Below are 24,988 nucleotides of genomic sequence, written 5' to 3' on the forward strand. Positions count from 1 at the left end.
ATTTGGAGGTGAAGATGCTGAGATCACATAGGGTCTGGTAGGCCATGGAAGCATCTGTATTGAATTTAAAAGGCCACAAGAAGAAATGAATGCATTTCATGGGAGGATGTGGGACAAACCAACTTATATTTTTAAACCTATTCCCTGGGCTTTTGGGGAAAAACAAAATGAGAAGATGGCCTACAATAACTGCCCCCAACTTATCTATCAATTTTCTACAACACTGGGCCTTCTCATTTATATTTACTTCAATTGCAGAGTTGGAAGATTTAAATACTTCCATCATCCTACTTGTTGTGATGGCTTAATTTCTCCCTGAATCCCATTAGTCCAATAATAGAGGCTTAGTCACAGTTTTGGATAATCCCTGAAGCTTGAACAGTCTTGGTTTCTACCTTAATCCATTCTCACCATTCTTTCAAGCAACCAGGGGCTTGTATACTTTATTACAGTTAGGGACAGGTTTTGAAAGGAATATAACTAATTAAGACATTATAGTTCTTCAGAATCTCTTTGTTAATATTCATGTATTCACTTAATTGAAATATTTATTCATTGTGTATGATGAGTTGGACACTATGCTGGTCATTAGGGTTATAGTAATGGATAAGATGGGCTGTCCGTACTTGAATGAAAATAAATGACTGAATGAATGAATCTCAGAATATTCAAGTCGAAGGTCATATTAACTAAAAGAATTTTTGTTTGAAATAAGAAAGTGTCTTCACATGGAAATGGGGATGATAGTAGTAGTGTTGTAAGGATCAAGTGTTTAAAATCACTTGTCACAGTGACCAGGACATAGCCAAACACATTTTCAAATGCCATGTGTATAGAGCCCTTGATAGGAGAAATGGAAGTGCTTAGAATTACAGTGCTACTGTGATTTCCTGCCTATAATCAAGGCTTGTTTGAGCTGCGGATGTCAGTGGATTTTAGGAAGGGATTTTTATGCGATCTGCTATAGATGAGCAATTTCTTAGCAGATTACCTAAACCAGTTGGATGCATCCTTCAGTTATACTGACCATACACTTGTGTATTAACACGTGTTTCATCCATCAAAGGGGCCACAAGTTTGACTCTAGAAACAAAATTAGTTTTAAAAAGCTAATTTTTATATATATATAAAATGAGATATAAGTCTGAATCTGATTGATAGCAGAACAACATCTTGGGACCCACAGAGAGGCAAGCGCACTTTCTTCCTGATAAGACAAAGGTGAGGTATTGTATTAGTAGTAACAACCACGTAATTTGTATTGTAAAAAAAAAAAAAAATTGCAAACTTTATGAATAAGAATCTTTTCTCTAAGATTCTACCAAGATTGGTAGTAATAAAAATAAATCCCATTTATTGAACATAATCATGATAATAGTTATAATTTATTGACATTTATTGACACTTACTATATATCTGTCCCAAGTACTTTGCATCCAACTTAACCCTCTAACCAAACCAAAGAAACCCTCTATTATCTCACACACAGTAAAGTCAGGGCTTGAAAAGGTCATCCAAGTTACTGGTGGAATTGATATTCAAACCCAGGCTTTCTAAAACTAGAGCCATGCTTGTGATGAGTATATTGTCCCAATATAGAAGGACAGTCTTGCGTAGTAGGCCTAGGAGTCCAGAGGTGCTGTTGCAGACCTCCTTCTCTCCAGGCAAGCAAAGGCTGTTCAACAGCTATCATGCTGGAAATGAGCAGCCTACACTGCCAATGGCAATGACACCGAAACCAAGTCCACTGGTGGTAGAGCGGAGCCTTTTGTAACAACAAGCATAGGCTGCCAGGCATTTGCCAATGACGCAGCAGCATCACACCGGCTGAGGAAGTCACGTTTTCTGTAAAATCTGCGATTCTGCACACTCCTATTGTGCTGTATTACTTCAGAGCATGCTCGATTTTAGAGCATTCTCTAAGGGGGAGGGGGGAAGCAAGCTCAGTAAATCCCCGTATTTTTACTGCCTTTGCCAAATTTGACATCTTTCAAAGTAACTGTGAGAAGCACACACAATCTCTGCCAACTGCATGATTTAGCAGCTATAAAATCCCTCTGAATCAAACCCATTTTGAAATAAAAAGGAACCTGCTTGAGAATTTTATTGCGCTGTTGGATACCTACTCAAAGATCAATCACCTCTCTTCATTCTGTATTCCTGGTATATTTTTAAGTTTAATCTTTCTTGCAGCTTACCCATTTAGTTAAGGGTAGAATTTTAAAAGACTAAAGATCGAGCAAGAAGGAGGAAGACACGAAATCTGAACAAAGAGCTTCTTTATATTCTGCACAATAGAATTGAAAAAGATGGTCTATTTTCTTTTCAGCTCTTTCCCCAATGGTGCAGTACCTAGAGTCTCAAAACTTGAGTGTCCTTTCCCCCAAGGAAAATAGTATCTCTCTGCAGGCTGTCTAGTAGGATGAAACAGCTGTGTTTCCTACTCCACAGGGAATTTCTTCAGATGAAAGTCTATTTTTTAGGCTAAATATGATTGAGTGAGGAGAAGACTAAACATATTGCTTATGGTTTGGCCTCCAATGACAACTGGAAAAAAATGCATTCATAAAATGTAGTACAAAAAGAATTAAACTAACTACCTTAAAACTGAAATATACATTGTAAGGAAAATACTGGTATAAAGAAATATAAAGGGTGAATATCACCAAGCCTCAAAAGAACAAAAATAAAATGGTTTGAATTTGAGTTTCTATAAAGGTTTGGTGTATAAAGAGCAGAAAAAAATCTTGGCTCTCTCTTTGAGTCTCAATGCAAATATTTCAATTATGACATATGTAGAGATACTTCGCTTATGTAGATACATACACACTACATGTTTAAAGGTGACAGAAACAGAGGAAGACACTTTTTTTTTCACAGTAAGATGTTTACAAAGGACTTATACATGCTGTTCTATAAAACTACTAAGAAAATTCTAAAAGCCTGGTATGAGCTAAATTCTCTTTATGGGGAAAAAGTGTGTTAGAAATACCACATAGCTTTTATCTTCCTCTTTCTCTTGGAACAAGTCCCCAAAAGAATCACACCTAGAAACCATTCATAGATGATAAATGACTATGAGACCACATTTTTCTAGTCTGGACAACCAATAACATTTCATTAATAGGCCAAATTGACTTCAATGGTAGTAAGTTCAGGGTGTATCCACTCATATGGAATTGGTGTGGCACTCCCAATATCAGGAATAGATTTGCAATCATGTCAGTATAAGACAAGATTTTTGAAATGGTATATGTTCACTCTGCATAAGCCATCAAATTACTAAATTGTGATTTATAGCTTGAATGCGAAGTGCATTACATTATTTTATCACATAGTACCCACAACTTTCTTATAAAATCCACCATAAACTCTGCAGTGTCTGTGTGTGTGTGTGTGTGTGTGTGTGTTAAAGAAGCTGTTCCACAGGAAAATTTAGAACTGGAAATAATAATCTGCCACAAAAACATAAATAAAAATGTTGGTTATTAGTAGGGAAATTACATAATTTATCATCAAAATGGATAATCATGGGAGTTAAAGGGGACACTATCAATGATTGTTCTGTGAGAACAGGCATAAACCAATGTATACTGTACATTAGCAAAATATCCTCTCCCTCATCAGAGCACAAAGTAACAACAGCATAACGTGGCGGGGGGTGTTATTTCATGTTCTTGGGAAGCAGCTAGGCCTAAATTTAAATCTAAGCTCGAACATGTATTAGTCATGTGCATTTGTTTCTATGCATCTCCATTTCTTCATTTGTAAAATAGCAGGGAATATATCTAACTTTGATTTAGGGTTTACAATGTACAAAAAATATGCCAAGGCATAAAATATCATAACAACTAAACCATGTTATTATTATTTTCCCTATTTTACACATGAAACAATGGATTAAATGAAGTCAAGTGACTTGTTCACGGTCACTCAGCAAATAAGTAGTAGAGCTGAAATATGAATGCTGGCAGTTGGTCTTTAGTATTCATACTCTTATACAGTGTGATATCCAGAAAATAATAATACCAATCTTTCAAAGTTTTTGTTAGGGCTAAATGAGACATTGGATGCCAGACACCTAGCACAATGCCAAAAACACAATAGAAAATAAAGTCACTAATAACGGAATTTTAAAAAATGATTGTAGGTATGCCTGGTTGTTCCAGTCAGTTAAGCAACCAATTCTTGGTTTTGGCTCAGGCCATGATCTCAGGGTCCTAGAATCGAGCCCCATATTGGGCTCTGTGCTCAACAGGGAACCCTCTCTTCCTCACCCTGCTCTCTCTTTCAAATAAATAAATCAATCTTTAACAAAAAATATAGGGCATCTGGGTGGCTCAGTCAGGTAAGCATCTGCCTTTGGCCCTCGTCATGATCCCCAGGTCCTAGGATTGAGCCCCATGTCAGGATCCTTATTCAGCAGGGAGTCTGCTTCTCCCTCTTTCTATACCCCTCCTCCTCCTCATATTCTTTCTCTCAAAAAAATAAAATCCTAGGGGCACCTAGGTGGCTCAGTGGGTTAAAGCCTCAGTGGGTTAAAGCCTCTGCTTTCGGCTTGGGTCATGATCCCAGGGTCCTGGGATCGAGCCCCACATTGGGCTCTCTGTTCAGTAGGGATCCTGCTTCCTCCTCTCTCTCTCTGCCTGCCTCTCTGCCTCCCTGTGATCTCTCTGTCTGTCAAATAAATAAATAAAATCTTTTTTTAAAATAAATAAATAAATAAATAAAATCCTAAATAAACAAATAATAAATCTTTTTAAAAAACAGCTGTAAATTTTTTTTTGAGGTCACCCATATGGGACTACTTTGGAGGTAACAGTCCTTTGATGATTCTATAGCTAAAGCTCTCACTTTGACTAGAAACCTCTACTAACCTGATTTATACTAAATAATAGTTTATAAATCAGAGGGTGACAGTGAGGGAACAGTATATTCATTTTATATTCCTAATAGTCTGGGATTACAGCCATTTCTGAATTTTTTTATTCACGACACTCAGTAATTTTTGTAAAAGAAGTATTTCTTCTCAAGAAGTAAGAAGAATCAACCAGGTTGAAAAATGTTTTGTCAAAAAGCATTTGACAAAGTTCAACATCCATTCATAGTAAATAATGCTCAGCAAACTAGGAATGGAGGAAACTTCCTTAAACCTAGGAAGAGGCATTTAGAAAAGAATCCTTCAGCTAACATGATACATCACAGTGAAAGGCTGAATGTTTTCTTCCAGAGTGAACAAGAAAGGTTCACTCATGCCACTGCTATTTCACATCATACTGAAGGTCCTAGCCAATGCAATTAATTTTTTTAAATTAAACAAACAAATAAAAGGTGTATATACTGAAAAATAAGAAATAAAATTATCTCTATCTTCTATTTTCAGATTATAAGATTATCTACATAGAAAATCCTAGGGAATATCCCCCAAAAAGCCACTAGAACTAATAATAACTGCGTTTAGCAAAGTTGTAAGATGCAAACTCAATAAAATGAAAATCATATGAATTTCCTCACATAGCAATGAACAATTGGAAAGTAAAATTTTAAAGCTACCTTCTTTTCTCCCTTAGTATGCAGAAAGCTGGAATGAGTATCATTTTCATCTAACTATTTTTTTAAAAAGTCAGATAATCAATAAAACTATAACATTTCTCAAAACCACACAGCCTGGAATCTAAGGAAAGACAGACATCTCCAAGGAGAGATGCAGACACAGTACTGTTTTATCCACATCAGAGCACCGGAGAAAAGGCAAAGCTACTATAGAAGCAGGTCAAAAGACTGGTTAAGTTTTTTTAATGAACTGCTGAAAGTCAGCTGTGGCCAGTGTGAGAGAAAAGAATCTGCAAGATCTACAGACACAAGGAGAGTCTTCACCCATTTCTACACTTGGGGTGCTTGTAATGGGTTGAAAATTTATATGTTGAAGTCATAATCCCCAATATCTCAGAATGTGACCTTATTTGAAGATAGGGTCTTTACAGAGGTAATCAAGGTAACACGAGGTAATTAGGGTGAATTCCAAACCAACATGACTGGTAGCCTCATAAAAAGGAGGAATACATTGATCTTCTGGGGGAGGGACATATCAGATAAAGGGCTAGTGTCCAAAATCTATAAAGAACTTAGCAAACTCAACACCCAAAGAACAAATAATCCAATCAAGAAATGGGCAGAGGACATGAACAGACATTTCTGCAAAGAAGACATCCAGATGGCCAACAGACACATGAAAAAGTGCTCCATATCACTCGGCATCAGGGAAATACAAATCAAAACCACTATGAGATATCACCTCACACCAGTCAGAATGGCTAAAATTAACAAGTCAGGAAATGACAGATGCTGGCGAGGATGCGGAGAAAGGGGAACCCTCCTACACTGTTGGTGGGAATGCAAGCTGGTGCAACCACTCTGGAAAACAGCATGGAGGTTCCTCAAAATGTTGAAAATAGAACTACCCTATGACCCTGCAATTGCACTGCTGGGTATTTACCCTAAAGATACAAACGTAGTGATCCGAAGGGGCACATGCACCCGAATGTTTATAGCAGCAATGTCTACAATAGCCAAACTATGGAAAGAACCTAGATGTCCATCTACAGACGAATGGATAAAGAAGATGTGGTATATATACACAATGGAATACTATGCAGCCATCAAAAGAAATGAAATCTTGCCATTTGCGACGACGTGGATGGAACTAGAGGGTATCATGCTTAGCGAAATAAGTCAATCGGAGAAAGACAACTATCATATGATCTCCCTGATATGAGGGAGAGGAGATGCAACATGGGGGGTCGAGGGGGTAGGAGAAGAGTAAATGAAACAAGATGGGATTGGGAGGGAGACAAACCATAAGTGACTCTTAATCTCACAAAACAAACTGAGGGTTGATGGGGGGAGGGGGTTGGGAGAGGGCGTGGGGTTGTGGATATTGGGGAGGGTATGTGCTGTGGTTGTGGGGTGTGTAAACCTGGCGATTCGCATGCCTGTACCCCTGGGGATAAAAATATATGTTTATAAAGCTGTAAAAAAAAAAAAAAAAAAAAAAAAAAAAAAAAGACATTAGCAGGTTCCCCTCTTAAGTCTTCTTAGTCAGAATTAGTTATCGGATTTTGGGCAGGAGACAGGGACCATCTTCTAGAAGTGTGCTTGGAAATGCACTGAAATTACAGGTTAATGTGGAAAAATAAATATAACACTCTATGTATTAGGGTCTTTTTAAAAAAAAAAAAAAAGGAGGAATACAAACAGAGATACACATACAGGGAAGATGATGTAAAGGGACATAGAGAGAAGATGCTCATCTACAAGTCAAGTAGAGGCCTGAAATAGATCCTTCTTTCACAGCCGTCATAAAGAACCAACCCTCTTGACCCCATGATTTTGGACTTCTGGCCTACAAGATGATAAACTTCTGTTGTTTGAAGTTCTTTGTTATGGCAGGCCTAGTGAACTAATACCATGTTCATGAGAAAAATGGGGTGGAGTGGGAAACCATGAGACAGCTTCCTTCAGTAGTGTTGGCCAGGGGGTAAGGAAATAGCTTTTTTCTTCCACTCACTGTAGGACAGGTACAAAATCCCAACTGGATCCTTCTCTCCTATCCCCTCCAGTAACCATTTGTTTGTTCACTATGGTTAAGAGTCTGTTTTTTTGGTTTGTCTTCTTTTTTCCTTTGTTCATTTGTTTTGTTTCTTAAATTCCACATATGAGTGAAATAGTGTGGTATTTGTCTTTTTCTGACTGGCCTATTTCATTTAGCATTATACTGCTCCATCCAAGTTGCAAATTGCAAGGTTTCATTCTTTTTTATGGTGAATCATATTCCATTGCATTGGGTGTGGTGTGTGTGTGTGTGTGTGTGTGTGTGTACCACATCTTCTTTATCCATTCATCTACCTATGGATACTTAGACTGCTTCCATAGTTTGGCTATTGTAAATAAAGCTGCAATAAACATGTATGCGTGTATCCTTTTATATTAGTATTTTCATATCCTCAGGGTAGATATCCAGTAATGTGCTTACTGGATCATAGGGTAGTTCTGTTTTTAATTTTTTTAGGAACTTCCCACCATGGATAAATCTTAAATGCATTTTGCTAAATGAAAGACCCAAATGTCATGAAGGAAATTTGGAGGATGATAAAGCACCTGTCTTAACTGTCAGAGTAATTACATGACTACACGTTTTATCAAAATTCAGAACTCCAAACTAAAAAAGAATTTTACTTTTAAATCTTCTCTAAATTTCCATCTAGTTAAATTACCAATTTTCTCTCAAATTCTTTCAAATCAAACATTTGCATCATCTACTTATAATGTTATAGAACTGTAATTAAACATCTGATAATGATGGATACCATTTGAAGTACTGTGCAAATAGAGAGTTTTTAGAAAATTTGTTGATCCATTCTCTCAAAAAAAAAAAAAAACCATAGAAGACAATCTATTAAAATGATTGATTAACACAGCATTCATGTGACCAAGGAGCCAATAAATTAATTGAAGTACATTCATTCTACTAGCTCATCTGATAAGGAAGAAGTTGACTGAATTGAGCATAGTCAAAGATTTTTTTATCCAATTTGCCTTCAAAATAAATTTTACATCTATGTATATAGACTTTTTTCATATGCTTATAGGAGATTTAATAACTTGGAAAATGTACCAAAATAACACTTAGGAAGGTATTTTAACAAAACTCCCCAATCAGACTTTTTAAACCTTATGAGTATGATTTAGGATGCTAGCGTAGATAAAATTATTTTCCATCACCCATTTAGAATATTTGATTACTGATTTACATAGGCAAGGCATCAGAATATAATGAATGTATAAGTCACCTTTGAGAGAGAGCCTGTTCAGAATTGAAAGTGAGTACCTTGTTGCTTTCAACCTAAGAATACTAATGATTCAAATACATTTCTGTCCTATCGGGTGAAAGCACCATAAAGCACTAATATGCTGGGAAGTGAGAGACGGTTAATACAAAAACGTGTGGGTAGATGAAGCAATCTTTTATTATTTGATTATGAAGTACCACTTTCACCCTTCAACTCTGAGTAATTTATTATAAGATGGTTAAGACCAGGTGCTGACGCCTCAAAGGAACTATTCTGATTTACGACAATTTCACACAAAATCACGATTGGCTTGTTTAAAGGTATTCTAAGTTGCAGCCCATGTTTGACTACAGAAAAATAATTTAAAAGTTTACCACAAATAATTCAATATTTCCATCAAAGTGTAGATTCACAGGGGGTTTCTTCTTGTATATTTCTCTCCTGATAGCTAGGAGGCTCGTTCTTACACAGGACATTGTCGGACTACAAAGTGAGAATGGTAGCTGGGGTCCTGGTCTGCTTAGCTTCTAATCCTACTTACCATGCTCAGCAGACAATTGTTGCCAAGCACAGTCCTTTTTCTAAGATATCTTATCAATCCCTAGCAAATAAAAATACAGTGGCATTTTAACGAGACATTCATTAAATATTAGCATTCTAAGTATTTCTTATGTGTAGGAGTGACCAAGAGATTGAGATGAACATTTAAATACTTGAGTTACATTAAACTCTGCTAAGAATAAATACCTCTATATTGATGGATAGATGGTAGTGTGGAGTATTAACCAACGAAAATGGGCTTTAGGGGCGCCTGGGTGGCTCAGTGGGTTAAGCCGCTGCCTTCGGCTCAGGTCATGATCCCAGGTCCTGGGTTCGAGCCCCACATCGGGCTTTCTGCTCAGCAGGGAGCCTGCTTCCTCCTCTCTCTCTGCCTGCCTCTCTGCCTACTTGTGATTTCTCTCTGTCAAATAAATAAATAAAATCTTTAAAAAAAAAAAAAAAAGAAAATGGGCTTTAAAAAGGAGTTCCAGACCTACCTCACCTAAAGCATGGGATCTTAAATATGTAATGTTGGCCAAATGCCTGGAGAAATGTGCCAGCTATTTTGAAGCCACAGAACAGATCACTTGAGCTTTAAAAACTCACTGATTTTTCTTAATGTCGTTGTAGTTTGAGTTGTAGGTGGGTATTCTTGCTCCCTGCAGCAGCATGGTTAAATTTGTTTCCGCCTTTCCTCTATCTTTTATAAAGTCTTTTTAGGAAGTCTCACACTATCTCATTTTTGCTCTACAAACCAGGGGATTTTGTCACATCAGCACTAAGGGTTTTAAGCGGGTGGGCCAGGGGAGCAGGCAGTATTTCCCGGTCACTAGTATGGTGACAACATCTCACATCTTCCCCATCTGACTTTCCCACTCTGAAGGTTTTTCTTCTGCCCGAGCTCCAGGCATTCCTATTATTAAGGAAGGTGACTTTTCCTTTTCAGAACTTCAAACTAAAAAAATTTTATTCTAGTAAATTAGTAATGGTAAAGAACTATCAAAAAAAAAAAGATTTTTGAGAAAATAAAGTAAAATAAAAATAAAATAGTATTGGATCTGGCAGAACAACCCAAATATTCACAAGACCCACAGATGCTTACGTTACTTGTAACTCTGACTTCATGTTAATTCAACAAATATTTTCCTATCCCTCCAATGAGCTCAGCCCTTGATCTCAACCTTCTTTACCTCTGCAAGGCAGTTTTATAGTTTATGATGTATTATCATATACTCCTAACTCATGTGAATTGGTGACCATTGAAAGGGATTTATTTAAATCAAGACAACTTGGGCCCCTGGGTGGCTCAGAGGGTTAAGCCTCTGCCTTCAGCTCACGTCATGATCTCGGGGTCCTGGGATCAAGCCCTGAATCAGGCTCTCTGCTCAGCGGGAAACCTACTTCCCCCTCTCTCTCTGCCTGCCTCTCTGCCTACTTGTGATTTCTCTCTGTGTGTCAAATAAATAAATAAAATCTTTAAAAAAAAATAAGTAAATCAAGACAACTTCTCACGAGTGAATAGGTAAACTTCAGGGGTTCTTTTTGTTCGTTTAATTGTTCTGGGCTTTTTCATTGTTGTTTTTGTTTTTTCTGGATGTGTGTGCTTTTGCAAGTAGGATGTATAAGCCATGTAATTATCATTCCTCTTGAGTTTTCTTGGGTCTACAAATATGAAACTTGCTACCCCTCTCATATTATTCCTCAGTCGGGGACTTCTGTTAGCCTGACATTGGCCCAGAGGGTAAATCTGAAGGTCTCTCAATTTTTTGACAGGTTTTAAGAGCCAAGCACATACCATTCTATAATCTCAAAGAGCAGAAAAGAGGAAGAAGCTGCTTTGTAGGACACACACTCTCCTGCCAGGGGTAGAATCAAGATCACATTTCTTCTTTCCTCCAATCTACTATTGAAGGGTGCACATCAGCTGTTTCTGGCTACTGAATGATATTTTCTCCACAATGTGACTGGGAATTTCACAGAGTCCTGGCAGGCCTCATATTACTAACAGACCTTCACACCTCCAAGAGGCCACATGTCTGCATGACATGTCATCTCAGCTGGAATTTAACTTCTATTATTACTATCTTGTTTTGTGACCTTTGGCAAGTCTCTTAACCTTTCTGAGAATCTCTTAACATTTCTTCAGTTCCACACTTTGAAAAGTGTGGATAACAATAGACATAGCACTTGCCTTTCAGAGGTGACATGAGGATTAATTATCTCATGTTTGTTAAGAGCTATATAAATGCTAAGTATTATGGTTATTCTTTGCTCATGTTAGCCCTACAAAATGTCAGCGTGTTGAGTGGGAGAAGATGGGGTTATAGGGCCCTGGTGGAGTATGTCTCTCCTAGAATTTCCCCTCTCTGATGAAATTACTAAAACTATGTTTAGTTACCCTGATTAACGGCTTCATGATTACCAGGAGATAGGAATTAGCTCATTTGAAATGATATATGCAACTATGACTCACACTATTAAACAGACCAGAAAACTCAGGGAAGGACCCCACAGGATAATCTCCAAATCAGTGAGTTATAGAGGGATGTGATTGCTCTGTGGGGCCCATACCTGACTGCTTAGAGTGAAGCATGCTCTGTACAGGACCAAGACAACATCAGATCCCCCAAAGAGAATCGGGTTGTTCTACTAACTGATTGCTTATGTTCAAGTAGTGAGCCTGGCTGGTGGCTGTAGGCCCATTAATCACTCAGAATGTAACTCTCTCTTTCTCAAACCCGAGTGTTGAGCAGTAAACAGATAGTTTTAAACAAATAAATACATAAATAAATATACAAATAAATATACAAAAGCAAGAGGACTTTTGAGCCAATAATTCCACAAGGATGCATAACAATCATTGACTCTGACGAATCTTTTGTTCCCTCTACCATGGCATATAGTTAGTCTTTACTATCTGGATACCTGGAAGTGTGAATAGAGCCAGTATCTGGATTGCATAAATATCTTCACAGTGGTGTAGTCTTAGTTTAAAAAAAAATATTTTATCACTTTTATTTGGATCAAAATAATTATTTTTTCATGGATATTACAGGGCCTGCATACAGACTCTAGTGTTAATATACTTCCCTAAAAATACAAATCAAAATCACTATGAGATACCAACTCACACCAGTCAGAATGGCTAAAATTAACAAGTCAGGAAATGACAGATGTTGGTGAGGATATGGAAAAAGGGGAACCTTCTTACACTGTTGTTGAGAATGTAAGCTGGTGCAGCCACTCTGGAAAACAGTATGGAATTTCCTCAAAAAGTTGAAAATAGAGCTACCCAGCAATTCACTACTAGGTATTTACCCCAAAGATACAAAAGTAGTGATCTGAAGGGGCACGTGCTCCCCAATGTTTATAGCAACAGTGTCCACAAAAGCCAAACTATGGAAAGAGCCTAGATGTCCTTTGCGGATGAATGGATAAAGATGTTGTGCATATACACACATACACATGCACAATGGAATATTATACAGCCATCAAAAAATAAAATCTTGCCATTTGCAACAACATGGAAGGAACTAGAGTGTATTATGCTGAGCAAAATAAGGCAACCAGAAAAGACAATTATCATAGGATCTCACTAATATGTGGAATTTGAGAAACAAGGCAGAGGATCATAGGGGGAGAGAGGAAAAAAATGAAACAAGACAAAACCAGAGAGGGAGACAAACCTTAAGAGACTCTTAATCTCAGGAAACAAACTGAGGATTGCTGGAGTAGAGGGGGATTGGAGGGATGGTTTGGTTGGGTGATGGATATTGGGGAGGGTATGTATGTGCCATGGTGAGCACTGTGAATTGTGTAAGACTGGTGAATCACAGACCTGCACCCCTGAAACAAATAATACATTATATGTTAATTTAAAATTTTTAAAAACTTTAAAAAATACACTTCCTTAAGAGTCTACATTATATTCTTGGCATCCCACAACAAATGGTCCCCAACCCTGATGGGTTGCTGGAAGCCACGGATATTTTTCTTTAATTTATTTGCATTCAGTACTTGAGAGACAAGAACACCAACCTCTCATTCTTTTTTGATAAGAGTGCTCTCAACACCCTGCCATCACCATGACCACCAAAAGAGAGTAAGAGAAGAAATATGCAAGGAGGCTTATACAGAGAAGCGAGGTTAAGAAACCTAGTGCTTATTCTCATCCATGCTTTTTCATACAGGGTCAGTTCCCCAATGAGGAAATTGAGGCAGATGATCAGACATCTTCAAATGTTCACATGAAAATCCTCTATCTGACCATTCAGAGCTGGATGATAGATAAAACCGATTTCTGCAGAGACTATAGTATGCTCTGATGCTGTCTTATATTCCACAACACTTTTACCCTGACACAAAACTATATTACTAATTGGCACTGAGTTATATAAAACCCCAGAACAATAGCCATTGGTTAGCAGATAGAGGTAAGGAATCCCCCAATAGACACACATTAATAAGAATCCAGGGTGAGTCTAGCAAGAAAGATGAACCTGCCCCAGAAAGAAAGGTAACAGCATTAGCCAAAATGTCACATAACTATTTAGAAGTCAACGACTTACTCTAAGTTCGGACAAATGTTTCTCTCATTCATGCACTTAAATGTCTCCTTCCTCAAAAAGAAAGAAAGAAAAGAAAAGAAAGAAAGAAAGAAAGAAAGAAAGAAAGAAAGAAAGAAAGAAAGAAAGAAAGAAAGAAAGAAAAGAATGGTGTTTGTCTTTTTCTTTTTCTCCTACAGACTGCCAGATTATTATAAGAGCATTTTGTATAGGTGAGTATGGTACATCAATTGAAATACAATTGTATCATCATTTCAAGCTCAATAGGTACAAAATACATCTCTTACTTGGCAATTCCCATATTGTTGTCAGGAAATAGACACAAATCAACTGTAAAGGTTGTATTTATTCATACATAAGAAAGGTTTTCTTGTCAATAACGGTGTATGGATTTTCCCCTACTGATTTAAACAAAAGGAAGATCTACAATGTTTTGGTAATTTATTCTTGTCTTCATTTGTATCTCTACAGAAGTAGAGTTAATATTATACGATGCCAATATATTTTGAGCAGAGCAATACTCTCAGTACAGCTATGACCTTTTCCCCTATAATTAGTTCCAACTGAAATTAGATTCGGTAAAAGCATCGCTCCAATTAGAGCTAAATCAAAACAAAACTCAGGGCTTGATTTCATATAGCAAAATTGTTGAAGGAAAAAAAAAAAAAAGGTGAAGGAAGAGGGGATCTTCTTCAAATTTAGTTCAGGAAATTGAACCAGATGGTAAATCCTTTGAACTCTAGAGAAAATGTGCATTTATTTCCAAACAGGCCTATGTTAATATTGTCCATGATTCATAGGGATTTTGCAGTCTCACCTGATTGACCAGCTTTCCCAAACTGTGTAAATAACAAATCTGAACTGTGATTTGAAGCCTTCACACAGTGAAGAAGTCTTCACAGCTCTGATTGAGGAAAAGACCTAGTTTCTCTAGGAGAAGGAGAAAGAGAATTCTTCCAGCTTTCTTGGGGGATAACATCATAAAACAGAAAGCCATTATGAGGATTACTGGAAAGCATTTACTGCTTGTCTCATCTCAAATAACTCTACATAATTTCCTAATATATAAGCTATACCATAGGAGAATTTCTAAGTTCAGTTTACCTATCCATAAAACAAACACACAACCAAGAAAGCCAATAAACAAGAAGGGGATCAAAACTAAGTCCTAATTCATGAGACATATTATAAATGTGAGTTACATTTAGTTCTCTTATCAAACTGGTGTTGAGGCACAAAGCATCAAAATCCATGTCCTAACCAGACAAGAGCCTTCACAAAATACAGTAGGGGCAACATTAGCCTTAAAAAAAACAAGGTTGGGACTAAATCATTAGGAGCTTCAAAGTCCAGGTTAAGAAGTTGTGGCAACTGTAACAATGAGCCTCACAGACCTACAGGAAGAGACAACTACTCCAGATATGAATTTGCCTTTTATTCACAGAAATCTATCCCAACAACCATTATCTGAAGACTTATGGAATTCCTGGTCCACAAGCATGAAATTCCATACAGCACAGCATCCAACCAGGGGACCTACATTACAGCAAAAGAGAGGTAGGCGTGGACCCATGACTCTGAGGTTTACTACTCACATCACATACCACACCAGCCAAAAGCATCCAGTTAGCTTCACAGAACACTAGAACAGCTTCTTTTTTTTTTTAAGATTTAATTAATTTATTTGACAGAGATCACAAGCAGACAGCAAGGCAGGTGGGGGGGGCGGGTGTATAGGGTGGGGAGGAAGCAGGGTCCCCGCAGAGCAGAGAGCCCAATGTGGGGCTCGATCCCAGGACCCCGAGATCATGACCTGAGCCAATGGCAGAGGCTTAACCCACTGAGCCACCCAGGTGCCCCACTAGAGCAGCTTCTAAATGCACAGATATATTGGCAGCTTGGAAGAAACACTCTAAAAGGATGGGGTATCAACCTTTGGGGTTGAGATCACTATATGATGCTAACTCCCCATCAGGAAAAATAGAGGGGTTTGGAAATTAAAAAGTAGAAGCAGAAGTGGTTCATTTACCATCTCTCACTTACCATCCCTTACCATCTCTCTCAATGACCCACGGGGGACTTTGTGCTTTCTGCCCCCATAATTCTGGGCTATGAAAAGTTGGAGGTATTGGACCCAAGACTCATGAGCAGACATCACCATAGTTCATGCTATTAAGCCACCAGATACAGCTGCTTCCAGGGCCCTTAAAACCACTTGTGTCCAAAGGCCAGCAGATGAGAAGAGTCACTGAACTGGCAGGGGTATTGTACCCTGATCAGCAAGAGATGTAAGGCTACTTTTAAACAATAGGGGCTGGGAGAAATATATATTGAACCTAGGCTCAACAAGGTGCCTCCTGGTACTCTCATGCCTTGGAATAACTATGAACACACACACGTAACAATGCTTAACTGAGAGAGGTATGATTATCGAATGTTCAGATCATTCAGGTATGAAGGTTTGGTCACACTACCAGATGAGCTACCCAGGTCTGCTGAGGTGATAGCTCAGACTGAGGAGAATTTCGGCTGGATAGTGGAGGAGGAGAGAGAATATACCAGTAGCAGCCCCAAGGTCAACTGTAGTGATAGGAGCCATAGTCCACCCGTGTAGTCTCCTTCTTTATGAAATTCCCCTCAAAAAGATAGACCCCCCGAAAACTATGGAGGAGCTCTTTCCTGAATCTTTGTGAAAAGTAGAAATGTGTGACACAAGGGTAGACAGTGGCAAGTATGAGAATGTTCTGCATAGACCTCCTATTACAACACCATCTATTACCAGGGCACCCGGGTGGCTCAGTGGGTTAAGGCGCCTGCCTTTGGCTCAGGTCATGATCCCAGGGTCCTGAGATTGAGCCCCACATCCAGCTCTCTGCTCAGCAGGGAGCCTGCTTCCCTTCCTCTCCTCTCTGCCTGCCTCTCTGCCTACTTGTGATCTCTGTCTGTCAAATAAATAAATAAATAATCTTTAACAAGACCATCTATTACCCTTTCCAAAAGGGGGAGAAACTCTAAGGACCTCAGTTTTAGAGGTTGATAGACCTCCATCTAGAAATCTGCCATTGCCCTGGATCACTGCCCACCTCAAGTCTCTATTTTTCACAGTATAAATTATCAAAGAACCTGACTGATTCAACTTGAATTAAGGGTCTAAACCTAGTCCAGTTGTCTCTTCCCAATGAGGTAAGGTTATCTAACACAAAATGGCTGTCAGGCTCAGTCCTAGAGAAGGCTCCCACTGCACAGACCCCATCTGCTAAGAAAATCAAAAGCAATAGTCTAAATTGATATGACAAATATACCCTCTACAATTCCTCTGATGTAAAAGAATCCACTTTCTTCAGAAGCAGCTTTTCCATCTGGGGATAGTTCTAAATATTTCTCTCTGTCCCTGGGTATTTTTGGAACCGCATGAGGCCACTGCCTCTTAAGGTAACACAGATGATATCTGCTGCCTCTCAGAATTTCAATAAGTGACCAGAAATCTGTAATCTCTAGCTTCTGGAAATTTCATCATTTGATGCGATTTCAACCACTTTTTCTCACCATTCACTCCATGCCCCCAGCTCACCACTGCAAATGAAGAAAATAGTTTAAAGATTTGTGTTATTTTCCAGTATCTCTTCAGGTTACTCGCTTGCAAGTGTTCCATATCAACGGATATGAACAGAGCAAATCTTCGTTTTATTTAAGTCATGAGGGTGATGTAGGAGAGAGGTTCAAATCTGTCATTTTTTTTCTGCCTACATTTCCATTTTGTTTTCTAAACCTCAACTCTCCATAACACAATGTTTATCAGGATTCTGTATCTAAAAGAATTTTTGATGTTGAAAACTTTTTATCTTCTGTTTTACAAATGAAACACATCTCCCTACATTGCAAAACACCACTTAGAGTGAATCCCTTTGGGAAAGACATTAAAGTACTATTCAGCTTTAGCATAAGGAGCTCCATATGCAGAGACTGAACACAGAGACATCCTCCTCTCTGGCCACTTGAAGAGTGTATTCTGAGAAATTTCTGGGAATTGGGCTGCAAAAATTGATAAAAACAAAAAGAGCCTAACTGTTCACTGTCAAAAAACTGAGATGTTTTTTCATCTCAGGCAAAGTAAAGGAATGCTTAGGGGTTCCTCTGAAGGCCAGACATGGGGCCTCCAAGGGCAGTAAAGCATCGGACATTTACAAGGTGTCAGAGAGATGGGCTTTATCCCCATTGTTTCCAAGGGGGCTCAGAAAGGATAAGCAATTTGTCAGTATGGTCACACAGTTCATATATTAAGGAGATGGTACTCAAAATCACATCACCCTTTCATCAAAGTACATATTTTTCAAAAACATAACAGTGTCCATTCTCTAGTCCTACATCAACATTTCTCTTCCTCCTCCCTTGTCATTGAATATAAGAAGAAATTTGACAAGAATTCACATTGAGTGGGCAGTCGCTGTGCCTTCATAGCACTGTCTTTGAGGGCAATAAAGACAAAGAGAGAATAGAAAATTATAGTTTAGGGGTGCCTAGGTGGCTTAGTAAAGCATCCGACTTCTGATTTCAGCTCAGGTCATGATCTCAGCGTTGTGAGATTGAGGAAGGGAGTTTGCTTGAGATTCTCTCCTTCTGCCTCTGCCTCTGCCACTCCCCTCCCCTAAAAAAGAACCAAAAAAAAGAAAGAAAAAGAAAAGAAAATATAGTTTAAAAGCTAACCAAATGAGTATAAAATGTCAGTGGCAATCAAAGTCATCTAATGTCCTACTCTTAGCCCTATCCACCATGGGCTAAAATAGAGAAAGTTTATATCCACATGGCAAGGAGAAGTAGAATTTACTGAATAACACTATGTGCTTTGTGTTTTATATGCTCTATTTTCTTTTATCCTAACAGACCGCTCATTCACAGAATACAGTTCTCATTTGACAAATGAATAAACTGGAACCCAAAGGGAGTTTAGCAGAATCAGTTGGGTATGGGATACAGAAAACCCAAAAGTGGCTTGGGCAAGTAAAGCATCATTTCTCAGGTAATCGGAAGTTTGGGGTGGTAGCAGAGGTTAAAACAAAGGGTCAACATTGCCATCAGGGTCTCAGGCTCCTTCTGCCTCCCTGATATGCTATCCCCAGTACATGGGGCTTATCCTTACTCTTTCAACGTGGCTGCTGGAACTCTGGACGGGAAGTTAAAGAACAAAGAATAAACAGGAAAGGGCCATGCCAGCCAAATCTGCCTCATTTTATCAAAATGACAATGGATTTTCTGGGATTTCTACCCAAAGCTTAATCTTCTTGTTCGGAACTCCATCCATCTCATAACCACCTGTCTCTGTAAGGGAAGCCAGTGAACTGAGTATTCTAAACTCAAGTGCAACCCTGAATAAAATCAGGGTTAATAAAGAGGTGATGTATGTAAAGTGCTTAGAATAAGATCTGACATAGAGTGCTACGTATTTAATAAATGAAGAAATGAAGGAATTAAGGAATGAAAGGATGAAGAAAGAAAAGTGGGTACTGAGTAAGCAAATAGAATAATTTCACATGGAGACAAATGACTTGTGTAAATTGCCCAGCTAATGAACAGTAGTGATACAATTCCAACCAGATGTTTTCTGATTTTGAGGGACCTTTTCATTATTTCCTTTTCTTATTGTTACATAATAACATCCCCCAACCACACACAGTTTTAAAATTCCAACGTGATGATGCCTGTGAATGTCATGGAATTTTCATGAGCTGCTTCAAATAGTAGTATTGAAAGTGAAGAACTCAGTTATAATAAGCAGGCCTGTCTAACCAATTTCATTCTCTAGTGGGCTCCTTAGTTCTTCATGTCTCGGGCTGGAAAAAGGGCATTCACAGAAGCCCAACCTTGGCTTAAACTTAAGAATCCCAGACTATCGTAATTCTGCCACTTAACCTAGTGCCACAGATAAACCGGAAGTGAAAGCAGCACAGGACTCCCCAATAAATACTGACAAATGAGCACTTAACTGTAATGTGGGGGCTGCCTTTTATTAGCTAGTTGTCCAACATTTCTAGGTTTTAGCCCTTAGGATAGTGAGTGATCCCAGTGTGTTGTGTCAACTACTGACAGTACATCCATATATCAACACAGTTGGTAACCTTCTTTGTTTGACCTTAGAAGTCTTTAAAAGTCATATATCATCCTCCAAATACAGACACACCAGGTCGACTTGAGTTTATCCTAGATGACAGAAGAGAGACTCAAAGATCAGCTCTTATAAAAATTCATTACTGATGAATATTGAAATATTACTGGGAAATTAATCAGTATTATTAAACATCAAGAGATTAATGCTGGCTTGTTCGATGGCAGACAGAATTAACCACTACGGAAGAGCTATTAAAAGCTCTGATATAAAATGTTTAAATATATATGTATAGAATGTGAAAATGACTAACTTTTCAAAGGTCAATCAAAGACAGAAAGCAAACGGGAAAGCTGAGAATGAAGGGTTCAGTGGTACAGAGTATTGTCTGTGGCCCTTCTCAACAGTCCTGTCACACCCACAGAGTTCATATTGACTTTACCTGAAGTACCTCTTTACTAATCAAAGAAAGGGAGTTTGGCTTTTTGCTTTAGCTGAGATCCACTGGGGATTCAGTGGATATCCACTGACTAGGTTAAGACCTTAAAAACCCAATCAAATAATGAAATCCCATCCCTTCCCCAAAAAGAAATTACTGTTTTCTTTTCATGTGGATTATGACTAGTTTAAACCCCAATGGCTATTCCGTTTCTCCTCACAGAAGACAAATATTTGCTAATTAAGGGTAAGAACAGATAGAACCAGAAGGTCAATCTGCTTATACCTTGCTAGAAATTATACAAGGAATTTTTTTTACAAGACACTTAGAAATTCTTGTCTTCCACGCACACTGACACCATTATCATACTTTAATCTGCCTTCCTTTGTGAGATTATGATGCAGTGTGAGCCCCAGAAAGAGAACAAAGAATGACTTCTGTTCCAGACACTCTTGAACTATTCAGCCCTGCATCCTGTGTAATCTCCAATCCACCTTCTGAAATTAGACACCCCAGGTGTGAATATGGGTTCCACTACACTCCTAGTACAGTTTCAAACAAGACATTTCTTCTTTTAAGTCAGTTTCCTCTTCTACAACACGATGATCTTGATACTGTGCATACCACAGACTGGTAGCTAGAGTTAAAAGAGAACAAACACGTGAGGTGTTTAACATAACTCCTTGATATCTAACAAATAGCCAATATGTAATACCAGTTATTACTTAAAGCAGAATAAAGTGCTCTGTCTTAGGAAGATGGCATCGAATCTTCTTATAATGGATTTAGAGTACATTCACATGCAATATTTTTTCCCACTCTATCCTTTCAAGAAATTAATAAGCGGCCTAACTATATGAATACAGTCCTAGAATCCCAATGTATCTTAAGGCAAAACCCATTCTCTAGCACTCAGTGGCTCACCATCTGATTAATGGGTTAATTCCTTTCCTTTGCTTCTGGAATAGAGTGATATAGTAAAAGGAATGCAGACCTATCATCTGAGTAGGAAGCATCATCTATTCCAAGATGAAAGGTAAGACCTTTAGGGAATGTCAGAGCCCCCTGTTCATAAGCTTCAGTACATAAATGGATATGTATCAAGGTGCCTCTCATTTGCTTTAGTAAAACCTCCCTTTGAGAGACATTAATTAAAATATTTAGGGATCACAGCTGAGTCCACAATTTGAGTAGAAGCCTGATATTGAAAAAGGTCTCTCTTTCACTGTGTTATTTATTGTTGGTAGAAATATTCCAGCTGCTGCTCAGAATGCTAAAACAACACTTCAAAGATGTCATACATTTAATCTTCCCCTGTCCCACAAGGACCAGAGAAATGAGTCAAGATGTAAAATGGTTCTCCTGCAGACATTCTGATGCAGCAACAGTGGAATGAGGAGAAGGAGACATTCTGGGCTCAAGCACCAAACCCAGAGTATAAAAGGTCTCTAAGAACATAGGAATGGACTGGCCCCAAATCGAAATTATTGTACCAAATGGCCAATATCTGTGACCTTTCTAAACATCACTGTGTCAAATGCATCAACAAATTTTTTTTTAAAGATTTTATTTATTTATTTGACAGAGAGAAATCACAAGTAAGCAGAGAGGCAGGCAGAGAGAGAGGAGGAAGCAGGCTCCCTGCTGAGCAGAAAGCCCTATGTGGGGCTCGAACCCAGGACCTGGGATCTTGACCTGAGCCGAAGGCAGCGGTTTAACCCACTGAGCCACCCAGGCGCCCCTGCATCAACAAATTTTGATGAATAATTTCACATCTAGAATTCTCTTCTAATAAAATGATCAGAGTCAACATATCTCTCACTCTCAAATCTCTATTCTACCCACACTCAAATCTCTCTTTTAAACTTCACAAACAAAATTCTTCAAGCACCTGTGTAGCACAGTTGGTTAAGCATCTGACTCTTAGTTTCAGCTCAGGCCCTGATCTCAGGGTTGTGAGATGGAGCCCCTCCTCAGGCTCCGCACTGAGGCATCTGCATAAGGCTCTCTCAGCCATTCCCCTCTGCGTGTTCTGTCTCTAAAATAGATTTTTTTAAAAGATTTAATTTATTTACTTGACAGAGAGAGACAGACAGAGAGAGAGTGAACAAAAGCAGGGGGAGTGGGAGAGGGAGAAGCAGACTTCCCGCCTAGCACAGAGCCAGATGCAAGGCTGAATCCCAGGACCATGGGATCATGACCTGAGCCAAAGGCAGATGCTTAACGACTGAGCCACCCAGGTGCCCCTAAATAAATAGATCTTAAAAAAAAAAAAATGCTTTCTCTGACTTCCAAATTTACCCATTACTTATCATATGCCCCCAGCACTTTTCACACAATAATGTAATTGCCGTTTTTTCCTATTCCTCTCTAGACTTCTGCTTTTCCACGATTATTAAATTCAGCAACTTCATTTGTTGAGTTTTCAATGCATAAAACAGGGTCTCACACAAAATAAGTATTCAATAAAGAATCTTAAATAAATACTAATATATTCATCAAGGTTTGATTACAAAAACAAAACAAAAAAATTGGTAACTCTGCAAAATGCCAAAATATAGAAATGGGTAAACAAACTAGGGTACATATATAAGGTAAAAATTAGCATTTTTCCTTTTCAAAATTAAAAAAAAAGGTTTTTTAAATTCTTCACAGATGGGAGCACAGAAATTACAAAATACTGAGTAAAAATCAAACAAAATCTGCATTACCAGTATGATGTTAATTAGATAGATAGATAATAGATAGATGATAGACTGAAAAGTATGATGACAGTTTTTATATTTGTCTTATGTATAATTTTTATTTGCTTATTAGGCTTTGAAGTGTATTTCTGATTTCTTGTGATGAATCAAATAAAAAATAATACAAGAGTTAAAAGGGCTGCAGTGAATTCTGACTTCACCTGGGCCAGTATCCATAACCAAAGAAGTCACATTTGCTGGAGCACCTGGGTGGCTCAGTGGGTTAAGCCTCTGCCTTTAGTTCAGGTTGTGGTCCCAAGGTCGTGGGATCAAGCCCCGCATCGCATCGGGCTCTCTGCTCAGCAGGGAGCCTGCTCCGCCCCCCGCCGCCCCCCCCCCCCCCCGCTCTCTCTGCCTGCCTCTCTGCCTACTTATGATCTCTCTCTGTCAAATAAATAAATAAAATCTTTAAAAAAAAAAAAAAAAGAAGTCACATTTGCCGACGTGGAGCAGCACAGCTGGAATCTCAGAGCTAATGATGAAAGTTAGGTGGGTGGAATACACTGGGGTCTGACACCAATATTGAAGGCAGGAATGAAAACCAGGCAGCCAAGAGCAAGTCCAGAACGTGGAACTCAGTGAACGGCCAAGAGAAATGTCCCAGAATAGCTCCTAGAATCATAAATTAAAACAATGTAGTCTGGATCTGGGTGGGCCAACAACGCCAAAATAAGGAAACTCAACAGATCAATTTCTGCAAGCAGAGAGAAATCTGAGCTCCTCCTTAGGAACTGAAGTAGTCAGTCTTCCATTGCCTAGATTAGATATGCACGGTCAGAATTAGGGTAATGATTTGGGGGCATGAGGGTAAATATAAGATACATCCACTGATGTCAATAAAACTCATACTGGACCCCACTGGCTAACATAAATTAATTCCTCCATATATCTTCTTCAAAACGTGCACAAGGCCTAGACAGGGACTAAAGCAGTAAATGACAGAGTCATTTTATGCTTTAGAAGGGTGGGGAAGCCAAAGGCAGAAGGCAGGTAAGGGAAGCAATTTTATGACTATTCTTTGATAAAGACAATGTTCCAGCATTCTTCAGTAATTTTCAAAATGGAACTAAATAATAAATGCTCTCTTCGAAAAGAACAATTACCTGGTTAAATTAAAGAGTGTTTTCTTACGAGGATTGCAATTAAAAATAGAGGGCAAGAGAAACTTGCCTTAGCCATTTGCCATCACCCCAGGGTTTGTTGATCAACTTTATGCTTCATTTATGTCTCCATAAATCATACCGTGGAATTAAGTGTGTGGCTGACATGAATACTGCTCACTTTGCAAAGGAAATGACAAGGAGAAAGAAAAACTTTATGCCAAAGCATGACGCTATCATACAAAAATTCTTTATAATTATTATCTCTGCTTCCTCACAAAAATGAGATTACTCTCTTGGTGGATGTCATAGAATTGAGGCTTTGAAATGGAGATGCCAAGCTGTAAATTACATTTCTGAATCAATTATGCCTCTATCAGAAAGGCTATAAATAACATGCAGAATTACCAGATGTGTAATTTTTTGTTACACTTGAACATTTGGCGCGTTTAGAATGTCTAAGTGAGGGACTTGGGTTAATCTGTGAATTTCACGGATTCATCTGACAAGACAGCAGAAAAATGTGGGTGAGAATTACGATGACCTTGCTTCAAGGAGATTTATCAGAACAAGGTCAACTCAAGAATTTTCCTGCATTTTTCTGAAAAGAGACTCAGATGGGAAACAATCCTGGAGCCCCTTGGTGTTCTT

The 24,988-nt window shown here is 38.5% G+C and overlaps 1 long non-coding RNA gene across 1 annotated transcript in view; it reads right to left on the reverse strand.

Moving 5' to 3' along the window:
- Positions 1 to 24,988, reverse strand: part of LOC125089766 (uncharacterized) — a 186,744-nt gene that overhangs the window by 58,595 nt on the left and 103,161 nt on the right. The gene's annotated exons all lie outside the window — the stretch shown is intronic.

This window comes from Lutra lutra, chromosome 17, assembly GCF_902655055.1.
Source record: "Lutra lutra chromosome 17, mLutLut1.2, whole genome shotgun sequence".
NCBI lineage: Eukaryota > Metazoa > Chordata > Mammalia > Carnivora > Mustelidae > Lutra > Lutra lutra.